Genomic DNA, 12,212 nt, shown 5'->3' with positions numbered 1-12,212 from the left:
CTGTCTCTGACTTTATGTGAGTCTGACCCTCTCTGTATCTCTGTGATACTCTGTCTCTGACCTTATGTGAGTCTGACCCTCTCTGTATCTCTGTGACACTCTGTCTCTGACCTTGTGTGTCTGACCCTCTCTGTGTCTGACTCTCTCTGTATCTCTGTTACATCTGTCTCTGACCTTATTTGTGTCTGACTTAGTCTGTCTCTGAATCTCTGCTTTGCAGGGAAATGATGATATTTACATCTGTACCAGGAACTCATCAGGTATTATCACAGTTCAGCAAGCGTTCTCCACAGGACGTGTGAGTCCCACACTCAGGAACACGGTGAGGATAACATAATATTTACATATTATAGACACATCTTATTATCTTTTTTTCTCTACTCAATGTTTGTAAATGTAATTATCCCTTATACACAGATAAATATCAAAACAACCTGCAAACCATTATCAGAAATTTTGTCCAGAAATAAAAATTCTTCATAAATATATAACACTCCTCTGCATCAATTAATATCTCACCCCTACAGCACAGTTTATATCGCTCCCTGTGCCAACTCATTGCTTCAGTGCATCCTTTCCGTTTTATTTAAATATTGCTTATTACAACTCCATGTGTCATTTTACCCCACCTCACTCCCATACCCTGTACCATGTAACCCCCACCATGTGTCATTTTACCCCACCTCACTCCCATACCCTGTACCATGTAACCCCCACCATGTGCCATTTTACCGAAACCTCACCCCTATACTATGTACCATGTAACCCATACCATGTGCCATTTAACCCCACCTCACTCCCATACCATGTACCATTTTTAACCCCCACCTCACCCCATACCCTGTACCATTTAACCCCCACCATGTGCCATTTAACCGCCACCTCACCCCCATATCATGTACCATTTAACCCCCATCTCACCTCACCCCATACCTTGTACCATTTAACCTCCACCATGTGCCATTTAACCCCCACTTCACCCACACCATGTGCACTATAACTTACACCACATGCCCTATAACGCCCACCATGTCCCCTAGAACCCACACCCTGTGCCCTAGAACCCACACCCTGTCCCCTAGAACTCGCACACCCTGTGCCCCTATAACTCGCACACCCTGTGCCCCTATAACTCGCACACCCTATGCCTCTATAACTCGCACACCCTATGCCTCTATAACTCGCACACCCTATGCCTCTATAACTCGCACACCCTATGCCTCTATAACTCACACACCCTGTGCCCCTATAACTCGCACACACTGTGCCCCTATAACTCGCACACCCTGTGCCCCTATAACTCGCACACCCTGTGCCCCTATAACCCCTACCATAAAACAGACCCTGATGTAGAGCCATTATCCCCAGCAGCAATGTACAGATACCTTTGTGCACAAGTCTATATAACCCTTTTACTGTTGTTTTCCTCTTCAGAGCTCAGTGGAGTCAGCTGAGGCCTCTTATGTGGATGGGGTGTTGAAATGTTTGTTCATCACACAGAGCAGCATCTCCACTCAGGCGAGAGCTAGCACCGCCTCCAGCTACTATATATTCCTAGCCAATGGCCCGTCCCAGGCAAATGGTTAGTGTGTGTAACAATGTTTGTATTGTGTGTAACTAGCTTTTGCTGTAAATGTTAGTGTCCTGAAGAGAACATCTACCCTCTTCACAAATCCGTGTGTACTTCTGATAAATCACAAAATATATTTATAAAATGCTCTCTTTATTTAAGGTCAGATTCTTGAGCACACACAGATACCCCTAATAACTGAAAACAAGGTTGATCTGTCAAGTTTTGCATCATCCAGTGCCCAGACTGGGACCAGTCCTGTCATACTTGTTCATGGTAAGTGCAGATACTTACAGACACCCCAAACAATTCTGCAGGATCAATTTGCAGAGCTCCCAGCAGTGCTGAAATTTGTAACATATCACAATATCCAAGGTGCAATAACTCCAGCCTTAAACCTTTACTGCCAAAACGTCCCCATCATCAATATGAAACCCTCAGCCCCATCACTCCAGGTTCCCCTAACACCAGCTAGAATCACTGAGCGCTAACACTTCCCATTATCCCAGGTTCCTATAACACCAGCTAAAATCACTGAGCGCTAACACTTCCCATTATCCCAGGTTCCCCTAACACCAGCTAGAATCACTGAGCGCTAACACTTCCCATTATCCCAGGTTCCACTAACACCAGCTAGAATCACTGAGCGCTAATACTTTCCATTATCCCAGGTTCCTATAACACCAGCTAGAATCACTGAGCGCTAACACTTCCCATTATCCCAGGTTCCACTAACACCAGCTAGAATCACTGGGCGCAAACACTTCCCATTATCCCAGGTTCCCCTAACACCAGCTAGAATCACTGAGCGCTAACACTTCCCATTATCCCAGGTTCCCCTAACACCAGCTAGAATCACTGAGCGCTAACACTTCCCATTATCCCAGGTTCCCCTAACACCAGCTAGAATCACTGAGCGCTAACACTTCCCATCATCCCAGGTTCCCCTAACACCAGCTAGAATCACTGAGCGCTAACACTTCCCATTATCCCAGGTTCCCCTAACACCAGCCAGAATCACTGAGCGCTAACATTTCCCATTATCCCAGGTTCCCCTAACACCAGCTAGAATCACTGGGCGCTAACACTTCCCATTATCCCAGGTTCCCCTAACACCAGCTAGAATCACTGAGCGCTAACACTTCCCATTATCCCAGGTTCCTATAACACCAGCTAGAATCACTGAGCCCTAACACTTCCCATTATCCCAGGTTCCTCTAACACCAGCTAGAATCACTGAGCGCTAACACTTCCCTTTATCCCAGGTTCCCCTAACACCAGCTAGAATTACTGGGCGCTAACACTTCCCATTATCCTAGGTTCCCCTAACACCAGCTAGAATCACTGAGCGCTAACACTTCCCATTATCCCAGGTTCCCCTAACACCAGCTAGAATCACTGGGCGCTAACAATTCCCATTATCCCAGGTTCCCCTAACACCAGCTAGAATCACTGAGCGCTAACACTTCCCATTATCCCAGGTTCCGTTAACACCAGCTAGAATCACTAAGCGCTAACACTTCCCATTATCCCAGGTTCCCCTAACACAAGCTAGAGATACTGAGCGCTAACACTTCCCATTATCCCAGGTTCCCCTAACACCAGCTAGAATCACTGAGCGCTAACACTTCCCATTATCCCAGGTTCCGTTAACACCAGCTAGAATCACTGAGCGCTAACACTTCCCATTATCCCAGGTTCCTATAACACCAGCTAGAATCACTGAGCGCTAACACTTCCCATTATCCCAGGTTCCCCTAACACCAGCTAGAATCACTGAGCGCTAACACTTCCCATTATCCCAGGTTCCCCTAACACCAGCTAGAATCACTGGGCACTAACAATTCCCATTATCCCAGGTTCCCCTAACACCAGCTAGAATCACTGGGCGCTAACACTTCCCATTATCCCAGGTTCCCCTAACACCAGCTAGAATCACTGGGCGCTAACAATTCCCATTATCCCAGGTTCCCCTAACACCAGCTAGAATCACTGAGCGCTAACACTTCCCATTATCCCAGGTTCCTCTAACACCAGCTAGAATCACTGAGCGCTAACACTTCCCATTATCCCAGGTTCCTATAACACCAGCTAGAATCACTGGGCGCTAACACTTCCCATTATCCCAGGTTCCCCTAACACCAGCTAGAATCACTGAGCGCTAACACTTCCCATTATCCCAGGTTCCCCTAACACCAGCTAGAATCACTGAGCGCTAACACTTCCCATTATCCCAGGTTCCCCTAACACCAGCTAGAATCACTGAGCGCTAACACTTCCCATTATCCCAGGTTCCTATAACACCAGCTAGAATCACTGGGCGCTAACACTTCCCATTATCCCAGGTTCCTATAACACCAGCTAGAATCACTGGGCGCTAACACTTCCCATTATCCCAGGTTCCCCTAACACCAGCTAGAATCACTGAGCGCTAACACTTCCCATTATCCCAGGTTCCGTTAACCCCAGCTAGAATCACTAAGCGCTAACACTTCCCATTATCCCAGGTTCCCCTAACACAAGCTAGAGATACTGAGCGCTAACACTTCCCATTATCCCAGGTTCCTATAACACCAGCTAGAATCACTGAGCGCTAATACTTCCCATTATCCCAGGTTCCCCTAACACCAGCTAGAATCACTGAGCGCTAACACTTCCCATTATCCCAGGTTCCCCTAACACCAGCTAGAATCACTAAGCGCTAACACTTCCCATTATCCCAGGTTCCCCTAACACAAGCTAGAGATACTGAGCGCTAACACTTCCCATTATCCCAGGTTCCCCTAACACCAGCTAGAATCACTGAGCGCTAACACTTCCCATTATCCCAGGTTCCGTTAACACCAGCTAGAATCACTGAGCGCTAACACTTCCCATTATCCCAGGTTCCTATAACACCAGCTAGAATCACTGAGCGCTAACACTTCCCATTATCCCAGGTTCCCCTAACACCAGCTAGAATCACTGAGCGCTAACACTTCCCATTATCCCAGGTTCCCCTAACACCAGCTAGAATCACTGGGCGCTAACAATTCCCATTATCCCAGGTTCCCCTAACACCAGCTAGAATCACTGGGCGCTAACACTTCCCATTATCCCAGGTTCCCCTAACACCAGCTAGAATCACTGGGCGCTAACAATTCCCATTATCCCAGGTTCCCCTAACACCAGCTAGAATCACTGAGCGCTAACACTTCCCATTATCCCAGGTTCCTCTAACACCAGCTAGAATCACTGAGCGCTAACACTTCCCATTATCCCAGGTTCCTATAACACCAGCTAGAATTACTGGGCGCTAACACTTCCCATTATCCCAGGTTCCCCTAACACCAGCTAGAATCACTGAGCGCTAACACTTCCCATTATCCCAGGTTCCCCTAACACCAGCTAGAATCACTGAGCGCTAACACTTCCCATTATCCCAGGTTCCCCTAACACCAGCTAGAATCACTGAGCGCTAACACTTCCCATTATCCCAGGTTCCTATAACACCAGCTAGAATCACTGGGCGCTAACACTTCCCATTATCCCAGGTTCCTATAACACCAGCTAGAATCACTGGGCGCTAACACTTCCCATTATCCCAGGTTCCCCTAACACCAGCTAGAATCACTGAGCGCTAACACTTCCCATTATCCCAGGTTCCGTTAACCCCAGCTAGAATCACTAAGCGCTAACAATTCCCATTATCCCAGGTTCCCCTAACACCAGCTAGAATCACTGAGCGCTAACACTTCCCATTATCCCAGGTTCCCCTAACACCAGCTAGAATCACTGAGCGCTAACACTTCCCATTATCCCAGGTTCCCCTAACACCAGCTAGAATCACTGAGCGCTAACACTTCCCATTATCCCAGGTTCCTATAACACCAGCTAGAATCACTGGGCGCTAACACTTCCCATTATCCCAGGTTCCTATAACACCAGCTAGAATCACTGGGCGCTAACACTTCCCATTATCCCAGGTTCCCCTAACACCAGCTAGAATCACTGAGCGCTAACACTTCCCATTATCCCAGGTTCCGTTAACCCCAGCTAGAATCACTAAGCGCTAACACTTCCCATTATCCCAGGTTCCCCTAACACAAGCTAGAGATACTGAGCGCTAACACTTCCCATTATCCCAGGTTCCTATAACACCAGCTAGAATCACTGGGCGCTAACACTTCCCATTATCCCAGGTTCCTATAACACCAGCTAGAATCACTGGGCGCTAACACTTCCCATTATCCCAGGTTCCCCTAACACCAGCTAGAATCACTGAGCGCTAACACTTCCCATTATCCCAGGTTCCGTTAACACCAGCTAGAATCACTAAGCGCTAACACTTCCCATTATCCCAGGTTCCCCTAACACAAGCTAGAGATACTGAGCGCTAACACTTCCCATTATCCCAGGTTCCCCTAACACCAGCTAGAATCACTGAGCGCTAACACTTCCCATTATCCCAGGTTCCCCTAACACCAGCCAGAATCACTGAGCGCTAACATTTCCCATTATCCCAGGTTCCCCTAACACCAGCTAGAATCACTGGGCGCTAACACTTCCCATTATCCCAGGTTCCCCTAACACCAGCTAGAATCACTAAGCGCTAACACTTCCCATTATCCCAGGTTCCTATAACACCAGCTAGAATCACTGAGCCCTAACACTTCCCATTATCCCAGGTTCCTCTAACACCAGCTAGAATTACTGGGCGCTAACAATTCCCATTCTCCCAGGTTCCCCTAACACCAGCTAGAATCACTGAGCGCTAACACTTCCCATTATCCCAGGTTCCGTTAACACCAGCTAGAATCACTAAGCGCTAACACTTCCCATTATCCCAGGTTCCCCTAACACAAGCTAGAGATACTGAGCGCTAACACTTCCCATTATCCCAGGTTCCCCTAACACCAGCTAGAATCACTGAGCGCTAACACTTCCCATTATCCCAGGTTCCGTTAACACCAGCTAGAATCACTGAGCGCTAACACTTCCCATTATCCCAGGTTCCTATAACACCAGCTAGAATCACTGAGCGCTAACACTTCCCATTATCCCAGGTTCCCCTAACACCAGCTAGAATCACTGGGCGCTAACAATTCCCATTATCCCAGGTTCCCCTAACACCAGCTAGAATCACTGGGCGCTAACACTTCCCATTATCCCAGGTTCCCCTAACACCAGCTAGAATCACTGGGCGCTAACAATTCCCATTATCCCAGGTTCCCCTAACACCAGCTAGAATCACTGAGCGCTAACACTTCCCATTATCCCAGGTTCCTCTAACACCAGCTAGAATCACTGAGCGCTAACACTTCCCATTATCCCAGGTTCCTATAACACCAGCTAGAATTACTGAGCGCTAACACTTCCCATTATCCCAGGTTCCCCTAACACCAGCTAGAATCACTGAGCGCTAACACTTCCCATTATCCCAGGTTCCCCTAACACCAGCTAGAATCACTGAGCGCTAACACTTCCCATTATCCCAGGTTCCCCTAACACCAGCTAGAATCACTGAGCGCTAACACTTCCCATTATCCCAGGTTCCTATAACACCAGCTAGAATCACTGGGCGCTAACACTTCCCATTATCCCAGGTTCCTATAACACCAGCTAGAATCACTGGGCGCTAACACTTCCCATTATCCCAGGTTCCCCTAACACCAGCTAGAATCACTGAGCGCTAACACTTCCCATTATCCCAGGTTCCGTTAACCCCAGCTAGAATCACTAAGCGCTAACACTTCCCATTATCCCAGGTTCCCCTAACACCAGCTAGAATCACTGAGCGCTAACACTTCCCATTATCCCAGGTTCCCCTAACACCAGCTAGAATCACTGAGCGCTAACACTTCCCATTATCCCAGGTTCCCCTAACACCAGCTAGAATCACTGAGCGCTAACACTTCCCATTATCCCAGGTTCCTATAACACCAGCTAGAATCACTGGGCGCTAACACTTCCCATTATCCCAGGTTCCTATAACACCAGCTAGAATCACTGGGCGCTAACACTTCCCATTATCCCAGGTTCCCCTAACACCAGCTAGAATCACTGAGCGCTAACACTTCCCATTATCCCAGGTTCCGTTAACACCAGCTAGAATCACTAAGCGCTAACACTTCCCATTATCCCAGGTTCCCCTAACACAAGCTAGAGATACTGAGCGCTAACACTTCCCATTATCCCAGGTTCCCCTAACACCAGCTAGAATCACTGAGCGCTAACACTTCCCATTATCCCAGGTTCCGTTAACACCAGCTAGAATCACTGAGCGCTAACACTTCCCATTATCCCAGGTTCCTATAACACCAGCTAGAATCACTGAGCGCTAACACTTCCCATTATCCCAGGTTCCCCTAACACCAGCTAGAATCACTGAGCGCTAACACTTCCCATTATCCCAGGTTCCCCTAACACCAGCTAGAATCACTGGGCGCTAACAATTCCCATTATCCCAGGTTCCCCTAACACCAGCTAGAATCACTGGGCGCTAACACTTCCCATTATCCCAGGTTCCCCTAACACCAGCTAGAATCACTGGGCGCTAACAATTCCCATTATCCCAGGTTCCCCTAACACCAGCTAGAATCACTGAGCGCTAACACTTCCCATTATCCCAGGTTCCTCTAACACCAGCTAGAATCACTGAGCGCTAACACTTCCCATTATCCCAGGTTCCTATAACACCAGCTAGAATTACTGGGCGCTAACACTTCCCATTATCCCAGGTTCCCCTAACACCAGCTAGAATCACTGAGCGCTAACACTTCCCATTATCCCAGGTTCCCCTAACACCAGCTAGAATCACTGAGCGCTAACACTTCCCATTATCCCAGGTTCCCCTAACACCAGCTAGAATCACTGAGCGCTAACACTTCCCATTATCCCAGGTTCCTATAACACCAGCTAGAATCACTGGGCGCTAACACTTCCCATTATCCCAGGTTCCTATAACACCAGCTAGAATCACTGGGCGCTAACACTTCCCATTATCCCAGGTTCCCCTAACACCAGCTAGAATCACTGAGCGCTAACACTTCCCATTATCCCAGGTTCCCCTAACACCAGCTAGAATCACTGAGCGCTAACACTTCCCATTATCCCAGGTTCCCCTAACACCAGCTAGAATCACTGAGCGCTAACACTTCCCATTATCCCAGGTTCCTATAACACCAGCTAGAATCACTGGGCGCTAACACTTCCCATTATCCCAGGTTCCTATAACACCAGCTAGAATTACTGGGCGCTAACACTTCCCATTATCCCAGGTTCCCCTAACACCAGCTAGAATCACTGAGCGCTAACACTTCCCATTATCTCAGGTTCCCCTAACACCAGCTAGAATCACTGGGCATTAACACCCTTCCATTATCTCAGGTTCCCCTAACACCAGCTAGAATCACTGGGCGCTAACACTTCCCATTATCTCAGGTTCCCCTAACACCAGCTAGAATCACTGGGCGCTAACACTTCCCATTATCCCAGGTTCCTATAACACCAGCTAGAATCACTGAGCGCTAACACTTCCCATTATCCCAGGTTCCTATAACACCAGCTAGAATCACTGGGCGCTAACACTTCCCATTATCCCAGGTTCCACTAACACCAGCTAGAATCACTGGGCGCTAACACTTCCCATTATCCCAGGTTCCCCTAACACCAGCTAGAATCACTGAGCGCTAACACTTCCCATTATCCCAGGTTCCCCTAACACAAGCTAGAGATACTGAGCGCTAACACTTCCCATTATCTCAGGTTCCCCTAACACCAGCTAGAATCACTGGGCGCTAACACTTCCCATTATCCCAGGTTCCTATAACACCAGCTAGAATCACTGAGCGCTAACACTTCCCATTATCCCAGGTTCCTATAACACCAGCTAGAATCACTGGGCGCTAACACTTCCCATTATCCCAGGTTCCCCTAACACAAGCTAGAATCACTGAGCGCTAACACTTCCCATTATCCCAGGTTCCCCTAACACCAGCTAGAATCACTGAGCGCTAACACTTCCCATTATCCCAGGTTCCCCTAACACAAGCTAGAGATACTGAGCGCTAACACTTCCCATTATCCCAGGTTCCCCTAACACCAGCTAGAATCACTGAGCGCTAACACTTCCCATTATCAGTGGCGACTCTAGGAACAATATATAGGGGGGGCACATAAGATACCACAGTCAAAACTGGGGGGGCACTAATAATTTTCACCACTAAATCATACCACTGAAAAAAACTATATATATATGTAAAATAGGATTCCAAAATACCAGAGTAATGTGGTATGCAATGATATCTTTTATTGTACTAACCTAATACTTAAAAGACAAGCTGTCAAGAGATTTTCTTTCTTCCTCATGTATTGCTTCAGACCTGAGAAAGAGAGGAAAACTCTCAAAAGCTTTTCTTTATAGTTTAAAGCAATTTCAGCAAACACCAGACCTCTGTAAATAATCCCCTATATTAAATATATCACTAATGAAGACCAATGAACAGACAGACCCTGAGTGTTTGTTGATGTGTGTGTGTAACTAATACTAAGTACCATGTACTAATTTTACACAGCCAGCCACTTCCTACTTCAAAATGAAAATTAGACACACTCAGGCACACAAATAGACACATTCATACACACACACACACACACACACACACACAAGCACACTCAAATACACACATTTAGACAGGCACATTCAGAGACACATACAGGTACACTCAAAGACACATAGACAGGCACAATCAAAGACACACTCAGACAAATACACACTCAGGGACACCCATTCAGGCACACTCAAAAACACACACTCAGACACACAAACAGCCAACCTTAGATTTAGATTCAAGCCAATGAAACATAGCTTGCCTCCGATCAGAAATGCAGTAGTGATTGATAAATATACAATAAAATAGAAGATTTAACTTATTGTAAACTAGAGCAGTCTTACATAATGCCATAATACATCTAATACCTAAAAATATAATCCCACAATCATTAATAGAACAAGACTATGGCCTCCAATCCAAACTAAAACATCTATCCAATATACATCATGTGCAAATAAAATGCACCAAGCTACAAATACAGTTACCACAATCTGGTGCATAATTCTCAGCAATATACATTTATCATGTGAAAATAAAGTGCATACCCTGATTAAACTAAACACATCCACCATACGCGCAGTATACAAGCTGCAAACGCATTGACCATTAGCATGAAGTGCAAATTGTGAGCACATAGGCCATGCAAACCAAGTGTGCGTTTTACCAAGTGTTATTTAGTACACAGCACAAAATAAACCTCTGAGTGGAGGATCTCTCAATGATTACATAGTCTGGTTATTAAATATATCCCAAAGCAATCCATATTGCAATTTCAAGTGTCCATATTCACCCTTAGTTAGATAGACAGTTACCTATGAACTAGGGATGCACAATTTTTTAATGACCGAGTATGAGTGCCAATCCTTTTTTTTTTTTTTAGGTACTTGCTGATACCAATACTTTTTTTTGTAATGTCATGTGTCAGAGAGTAGGGGACCTAGCAAGCCAATGTATTTTTACATTGGCTTGCTATTCAGATAAGGTAGTGATTATGGCATGTAGTCATTCTCACTACCTGATCTGTGGCTATTACTTTAATACCTGTAATTGTCCAGTTACAGCGGATCCCAGAAGGCACTGGGATCAGCTGTCACTCAGGGCTTCTGATGGCTGTGACTGGTTGTTACAGACATCAGAAGCATTGGGCAGCTATTTAGAGCTGTTACTAAATGCCTGTAAGCAGTGGCACTTAGTAACAGCTCTGTATATGCTGGGATGTCACACATCCCAGCATGTACAGGCTGTCTGAGATTGATAGGAGTGTGATTGCTATTAGCAATCACAATCCTATCATGCCCAGGCAGACAGTACATAGTGGAATCTAACTGATTCCAGCATGTTCAGCCCTGTACATACTGGAATCACTCAGATTCCAGCATCTACAGGCTGCCTGATAGTGATAGCTGTAGATGGGGTATAGGGGTTGTATTGGGGATATAAAGGCTGTAGTGAGGGGATAGAGGCTGTATTGGTGGTATAGGGGCTGTAGTGAGGTAGAGGGTTTAGGGGCTGTAGTAAGGGGATAGGAGCTGTATTGGGGGTATAGGGGCTGTAGTGGATATAGTATTATTACACAGATGCATACATATACAAATTAGTTTGTAGTAATCCCCCTGACTAATTGGTAAGTGTATATATCACTGCACAATAAAAATGCATATATATATATATATATATATAAATATATATACATATATATACTGTATATATACACCCAGACACACATTATTTATATATATATATATATATATATATATATATATATATATATATATATATATATATATATATATATATATATATATATATATATATATATATATATATATATATATATATATATATAAAAAATCTTCAAATAAATAAAACCTTCATGATAGCATAGTATGACTGCATAATGAAATTTAATATTTGGAAAAGATATTTGAGCCCATAACAAACAACAAAATAAAAGAAGATTAATTATAAGAATATATGGTACTTTTTTTAGGACTGCAAGCCTTACATGCACACAGCACTAATAATGACAAATGACATAACCAGCAAGA

General features: G+C 45.4%; 1 long non-coding RNA gene across 1 annotated transcript; it reads left to right on the top strand.

The window, feature by feature from the left end:
* The first annotated feature begins 200 nt into the window (after positions 1-200).
* LOC128641154 (uncharacterized) lies at positions 201-11,222 on the top strand. The gene is made up of 3 exons (XR_008399446.1): positions 201-322; positions 1,435-1,582; positions 1,733-11,222. It is a non-coding gene; the product is annotated as an uncharacterized LOC128641154 (long non-coding RNA).
* The last annotated feature ends 990 nt before the right edge of the window (positions 11,223-12,212 follow it).

Source organism: Bombina bombina, chromosome 10 (assembly GCF_027579735.1).
Source record: "Bombina bombina isolate aBomBom1 chromosome 10, aBomBom1.pri, whole genome shotgun sequence".
In the NCBI taxonomy this organism is placed as follows: domain Eukaryota; kingdom Metazoa; phylum Chordata; class Amphibia; order Anura; family Bombinatoridae; genus Bombina; species Bombina bombina.
This window is presented reverse-complemented; position numbering and strand designations above follow the sequence as displayed.